Source organism: Molothrus ater, chromosome 11 (assembly GCF_012460135.2).
Source record: "Molothrus ater isolate BHLD 08-10-18 breed brown headed cowbird chromosome 11, BPBGC_Mater_1.1, whole genome shotgun sequence".
Taxonomy (NCBI): domain Eukaryota; kingdom Metazoa; phylum Chordata; class Aves; order Passeriformes; family Icteridae; genus Molothrus; species Molothrus ater.
Window position 1 is genome coordinate 21,373,348 of NC_050488.2, and position 6,984 is coordinate 21,380,331.

At 53.3% G+C, this 6,984-nt stretch overlaps 2 long non-coding RNA genes across 2 annotated transcripts; both read left to right on the forward strand.

Annotated features, from left to right (window-relative positions):
- The first annotated feature begins 715 nt into the window (after positions 1 to 715).
- LOC129046800 (uncharacterized) lies at positions 716 to 1,208 on the forward strand. The gene is made up of 3 exons (XR_008508571.1): positions 716 to 817; positions 901 to 981; positions 1,059 to 1,208. It is a non-coding gene; the product is annotated as an uncharacterized LOC129046800 (long non-coding RNA).
- Positions 1,209 to 5,331: 4,123 nt separating this feature from the next.
- On the forward strand, positions 5,332 to 6,066 carry LOC118691503 (uncharacterized). Its single transcript, XR_004981017.2, has 3 exons — positions 5,332 to 5,577; positions 5,658 to 5,690; positions 5,780 to 6,066. It is a non-coding gene; the product is annotated as an uncharacterized LOC118691503 (long non-coding RNA).
- The last annotated feature ends 918 nt before the right edge of the window (positions 6,067 to 6,984 follow it).

Here is a 6,984-nt window from a genome sequence, read left to right on the forward strand (position 1 = left end):
AGTTCTTGGAATAAATCATTCGGTTAGCATCTTCTTCCTCCAGGTTTCTCTGAGCCTCATCAGCTCACCATCCATCTTACCTCAGTCATCTAATTTTCTGTCCTTGTTCTCCTTGCAGTCATGGTTCTTGTCTCGAGATTTCTGTCCGTGTTGTGTCCCCGTTGTCTGTCACGTCCTGTCTGTCCTGTGTCACGGGTGTCTGCACACACATTTGTGCCGGAGCTGCTCTGCCCTGCCGCATAGCCTGGTGCAATAGGAGAAGTCCCGGGGACTTGAAGTTTGTAATGTGGGGTGTGGTTGGACTCTAGGTGGGATTTGTAGATGGACACAAGATATCTGGAGCTCTTAAGTTATCCTGCAACAGTTTGACTCTTGTCCTGACATTTTTTTCAGATTCAGATGGATTAAATGTGTGCCAGAGGGCCCCATCCCGGGTGAGTGGTTTCCCCCATGCAGGTGAGGCACCATTTGTCTCTGCAGCAGAAGTGTATGTGGTGACTCTGTTACAGCTCTGTTCTTTGTCTTTCTTTTTAGGAAGTAAATCTGGATACCAGCAGTCAAGGTGAGCAGTGGAGAGAAGTAGCTGTTATTGCTCAGGTCTCAGTTTCAGGTGCTGCTCTAAGTCTCCATTCCCTTTTTTGTGGTTTAGGCAATCCCCTCGGAGCCTGCCGAGCCCCCGTCACCAGCCGGCCGATGCACCGGGTTCCCTGCACGTGTGAGCCCTGTGGATGCGTTACAGGAGCTGGTGATGAACCCCAGAACTTTTCTATTTAAAGGTGCCATCCAGGTGGCCTTGGGCACCGGACGAGGAGTTGCGGTGAGTCGGGGAAGTAGGGAGGAGGAGCGAGGGTCCCCTCAGGTTTCAGCCCTGCCCAATCACCTCATCTCCTCTTAACCCAGGCTTACCCCGTGACAACGGCATCAGCCTCGGAGCGCGGCCGAAGGGTGCGGCCCCAGGAGCCGGGCATTCTTAGGAGAACGGTGAGTGGCAGAATTGTTGGGTTTTGGCCCGTGTGCTGCATTGATCATGCATTGATATTTGCATTTCTTTCATGTAGCTGACTGAGAAACAACAGGGAGTTGTTGAACAACAGTGCCAGCAGGAACTTCCCAGATGTTGAGGCCGCCTTCTGTTGCACCTGACACGGATCTGCATCCCCAGATGTCTGAGAGATAAGTAGAGGGCTACAACCCACAGAGGGGATGAAAGCGGGGCGCAGGGTAGGGACCCACCGGGAGGGGTTTTTGAGTCTCCTTTGGAGATGGGGGGGGTGTCCATGAAGCGGCCCCTTAGGCCCCATAAAAGCAAAGCCTGACTTTGGATCACAGTGCTGAGGTGCGCAGGGCAGAGCAGGCCCGGTGTGTATCGTGTCACTTGTCTTTTGTGTGTTATGTGTTGTTTGGATATGTCATGTCCTTTACCTTAGGCCTTGGAGGGGCCTGTCAGGAGCCCTGGCATCATTGTTAGCATCTGCGATCTCTGCATTCCTCGGCCTGGCAGCCAAGCCATGGAACTTTTGCCTCAGGAGCTCAGACAGGCATCAGACTCTCTTGTCTCTTTAGAAGCATCCGGTCAGATGTCTTTTCAGGTCTTGTTCTGAGCTGTATGGACAGCTGTGCCCCGCCAGGATCCATTATGGTGGACTAGGACTCGAAAGAACGTGAGGGCAGGTAGAGGCTTCTGGCCGTAGGATTCTCGGGCATCCATCTTTGCAGCTCTTGGAATAAATCATTCGGTTAGCATCTTCTTCCTCCAGGTTTCTCTGAGCCTCATCAGCTCACCATCGGTCTCCCCTCGGTCATCTAATTTTCTGTCCTTGTGCTCCTTGCAGTCATCCTTCTTGTCTCGAGATTTCTGTCCGTGTTGTGTCCCCGTTGTCTGTCACGTCCTGTCTGTCCTGTGTCACGGGTGTGTGCACACATTTGTGCCGGAGCTGCTCTGCCCTGCCGCATAGCCTGGTGCAATAGGACAAGCCCTGGGGAGTTGAAATTTGTAATGTGGGGTGTAGTTGGACTCTAGATGCTATTCCTAGATTGACCTAAGGTGTTTGCAGCTTTTGAGTTATCCTGCAGGTGTTTGACATATGTTCTGACTTTCTTTCAGGTGCAGATGCATTGCACCCATGGCAGAGCCCCCCATCCTGGGTGAGGGGGTTCCCACAAGCAGGTCAGTCACCATTTGTCTGTGCAGGGGGAGTGTCGAGGGTGACCCTGTTACAGCTCTGTTCTTTGTCTTTCTTTTTAGGAAGTAAATCTGGATCCCAGCAGTCAAGTTCAGGAGAGCAAGGTGATCAGTAGCAGTTTTTGTTGCTGAGCTCTCAATTCCTGGGGCAAGTCTAAGTCTCCATTCTCTTTTTTGTGATTTAGGCAATCCACTCGGAGCCTGCCAAGCCCCCGTCACCAGCCGGCCGATGCACCGGGTTCCCTGCACGTGTGAGCCCTGTGGATGCGTTACAGGATCTGGTGATGAAGCCCTGAACTCTTCTATTTAAAGGTGCCATCCAGGTGGCCTTGGGCAGCTGCCAAGGAGTCGCGGTGAGTCGGGGAAGCAGGGAGGTGGAGCGAGGGTCCCCTCAGGTTTCAGCAATGCCAAATCACCTCATCTCCTCTTAGCCCAGGCTTACCCCGTGACAACGGCATCCGCCTCGGAGCGCGGCCGAAGGGTGCGGCCCCAGGAGCCGGGCATTCTTAGGAGAACGGTGAGTGGCAGAATTGTTGGGTTTTGGCTAGTGTGCTGCAGAGATCATGCATTGATATTTGCATTTCTTTCATGTAGCTGACTGAGAAACAACAGGGAGTTGTTGAACAACAGTGCCAGCAGGAACTTCCCAGATGTTGAGGCTGCCTTCTTTTGCACCTGATATGGATCTGCATCCCCAGCAGTGCGAGAGATAAGTAGAGGGCTACAACCCACAGAGGGGATGAAAGCGGGGCGCAGGGTAGGGACCCACCGGGACGGGTTTTTGAGTCTCCTTTGGAGATGGGGGGGTGTCCATGAAGCGGCCCCTTAGGCCCCATAAAAGCAAAGCCTGACTTTGGATCACAGTGCTGAGGTGCGCAGGGCAGAGCAGGCCCGGTGTGTATCGTGTCACTTGTCTTTTGTGTGTTATGTGTGTTTGGATATGTCATGTCCTTTACCTTAGGCCTTGGAGGGGCCTGTCAGAAACCCTGGCATCATTGTTAGCATCTGCGATCTCTGCATTCCTCGGCCTGGCAGCCAGGCCATGGAACTTTGGACTCAGGAGCTCAGACAGGCATCAGACTCTCTTGTCTCTTTAGAAGCATCTGGTCAGATGTCTTTTCAGGTCTTGATCTGAGCTGTATGGACAGCTCTGCCCCGCCAGGATCCATTATGGCGGACTAGGACTCGAAAGAATGTGAGGGCAGGTAGAGGCTTCTGGCCGTAGGATTCTCGGGCATCCATCTTTGCAGTTCTTGGAATAAATCATTCAGTTAGCGTCTTCTTCCTCCAGGTTTCTCTGAGCCTCATCAGCTCACCATCGGTCTTACCTCTGTCATCTCCTTTTGCATTCTCTCAGTCCTCGCAGCCATTTTCCTTGCCAGGAGATTTCTGTCCGTGTTGTGTCCCTGTTGGCTGTCACGTCCTGTCCTGTGTCACGGGTGTCTGCACACACATTTGTGCCGGAGCTGGTCTGCCCTGCCACTTAGCCTGGTGTAATAGGAGAAGTCCCGGGGACTTGAAGTTTGTAATGTGGGGTGTGGTTGGACTCTAGGTGGGATTTGTAGATGGACACAGGATATCTGGAGCTCTTAAGTTATCCTGCAACAGTTTGACTCTTGTCCTAACTTTTTTTTCAGATTCAGATGGATTAAATGTGTGCCAGAGGGCCCCATCCCTGGTGAGTGGTTTCCCCCGAGCAGGTGAGGCACCATTTGTCTCTGCAGCAGAAGTGTAAATGATGCCTCTGTTACAGCACTGTTCTTTGTCTTTCTTTTTAGGAAGTAAATCTGGATACCAGCAGTCAAGGTGAGCAGTGGAGAGAAGGAGTTGTTATTGCTCAGGTCTCAGTTTCTGGTGCAGCTCTAAGCTTCCATTCTCTTTTTTGTGTTTTAGGCAATCCACTCGGAGCCTGCCGAGCCCCCGTCACCAGCCGGCCGATGCACCGGGTTCCCTGCACGTGTGAGCCCTGTGGACGCGTTACAGGACCTGGTGATGAAGCCCTGAACTCTTCTATTTCAAGGTGCCATCCAGGTGGCCTTGGGCAGCTGCCAAGGAGTTGGGGTGAGTCGGGGAAGTAGGGAGGAGGAGCGAGGGTCCCCTCAGGTTTCAGCCATGCCCAATCACCTCATCTCCTCTTAGCCCAGGCACCTCCTGTGACGACGGCTTCGGTCTCCGAGCGTGCCCGAAGCGTGCGGCCCGAGGAGCTGAGTGTTCTTAGGAGCACGGTGAGTAGCAGACTTGTGGGGTTTTGGCTGATGGGCTGCCGAGATTGGGCACTGATGTTTGGTTTTCTTTAATACAGCTGTCTAAGAGACACCAGCCCGGTGCCAGCAGGACCTTCCCGGCTGACGAGGTGGCCTTTCTTCGCACCCGAGACCGGCATCCCCAGCTGTGCGAGAGATAAGTAGAGGGCCACGACCCACAGAGGGGATGAAAGCAGGGTGCTGGTTTGGGAATTACTGGGAGGGGTTTCTCAGTCCGCTTTGGAGATGGGGGGGGTGTCTATGAAGCGGCCCCTTAGGCCCCATAAAAGCAAAGCCTGACTTTTGATCACAGTGCTGAGGTGAGCAGGGCAGAGCAGTCCCGGTGTGTATCGTGTCACTTGTCTTTTGTGTATTATGTGTGTTTGGATATGTCATGTCCTTTACCTTAGGCCTTGGAGGGGCCTGTCAGAAACCCTGGCATCATTGTTAGCATCTGTGATCTCTGCATTCCTCGGCCTGGCACCCAGGCCATGGAACTTTGGACTCAGGAGCTCAGACAGGCATCAGACTCTCTTGTCTCTTTAGAAGCATCCGGTCAGATGTCTTTTCAGGTCTTGTTCTGAGCTGTGTGGACAGCTCTGCCCCGCCAGGATCCATTATGGCGGACTAGGACTTGTGAGAAGGTGAGGGCAGGTAGAGGCTTCTGGCCGTAGGATTCTCGGGCATCCATCTTTGCAGTTCTTGGAATAAATCATTCGGTTAGCATCTTGTTCCTCCAGGTTTCTCTGAGCCTCATCAGCTCACCATCGGTCTCCCCTCGGTCATCTCCTTTTGCATTCTCTCAGTCCTCGCAGCCATATTCCTTGCCAGGAGATTTCTGTCCGTGTTGTGTCCCCGTTGTCTGTCACGTCCTGTCTGTCCCGTGTCACGGGTGTGCACACACACATTTGTGCCGGAGCTGGTCTGCCCTGCCACTTAGCCTGGTGTAATAGGAGAAGTCCCGGGAAGTTGAAATTTGTAATGTGGGGTGTAGTTGGACTCTAGATGCCATTCCTAGATTGACCTAAGGTGTTTGCAGGTTTTGAGTTATCCTGCAGGTGTTTGACATATGTTCTGACTTTCTTTCAGGTGCAGATGCATTGCACCCGTGGCAGAGCACCCCATCCTGGGTGATGGGGTTCCCACAAGCAGGTCAGTCACCATTTGTCTGTGCAGGGGGAGTGTCAAGGGTGACCCTGTTACAGCTTTTTTTTTTTTGTCTTTCTTTTTAGGAAGTAAATCTGGATCTCAGCAGTCAAGTTCAGGTGAGCAAGGTGATCAGTAGCTTTTCTTGTTGCTGAGCTCTCAATTGCTGGGGCAAGTCTAAGTCTCCATTCTCTTTTTTGTGCTTTAGGCAATCCCCTCGGAGCCTGCCGAGCTCCCGTCACCAGCCGGCCGATGCACCGGGTTCCCTGCACGTGTGAGCCCTGTGGATGCGTTACAGGACCTGGTGATGAAGCCCTGAGCTCTTCTATTTAAAGGTGCCATCCAGGTGGCCTTGGGCACCTGCCAAGGAGTTGTGGTGAGCAGGGGAAGTAGGGAGGAGGAGCGAGGGTCCCCTCAGGTTTCAGCCATGCCCAATCACCTCATCTCCTCTTAGCCCAGGCACCCCCTGTGACGACGGCCTCGGTCTCCGAGCGTGCCCGAAGCGTGCGGCCCGAGCAGCTGAGCGTTCTTAGGAGCACGGTGAGTAGCTGACTTGTGGGGTTTTGGCCGAGGGGCTGCCAAGATCGGGCACTGATGTTTGGTTTTCTTTAATACATCTGTCTAAGAGACACCAGCCCGGTGCCAGCAGGACCTTCCCGGCTGACGAGGTGGCCTTTCTTCGCACCTGAGACCGGCATCCCCAGCTGTGCGAGAGATAAGTAGAGGGCCAAGACCCACAGAGGGGATGAAAGCAGGGTGCTGGTTTGGGAATTACTGGGAGGGGTTTTTGAGTCCACGTTGGAGATGGGGGGCTGTCCATGAAGCAGCCCCTGAGGCCCCATAAAAGCAAAGCCTGACTTTGGCTCACAGTGCTGAGGTGCGCAGGGCAGAGCAGTCCTGGTGTGTATCGTGTCACTTGTCTTTTGTGTGTTATGTGTTGTTTGGATATGTCATGTCCTTTACCTTAGGCCTTGGAGGGGCCTGTCAGAAACCCTGGCATCATTGTTAGCATCTGTGATCTCTGCATTCCTCGGCCTGGCAGCCAGGCCATAGAACTTTGGATTCAGGAGCTCAGGCAGGCATCAGACTCTCTTGTCTCTTTAGAAGCATCCGGTCAGCTGTCTTTTCAGGTCTTGTTCTGAGCTGTATGGGCAGCTCTGCCCCGCCAGGATCCATTGTGGCGGACTAGGACTTGAGAGAACGTGAGGGCAGGTAGAGGCTTCTGGCCGTAGGATTCTCGGGCATCCATCTTTGCAGTTCTTGGAATAAATCATTCGGTTAGCATCTTCTTCCTCCAGGTTTCTCTGAGCCTCATCAGCTCACCATCAGTCTCTCCTCGGTCATCTCCTTTTGCATTCTCTCAGTCCTCGCAGCCATTTTCCTTGCCAGGGGATTTCTGTCCGTGTTGTGTCC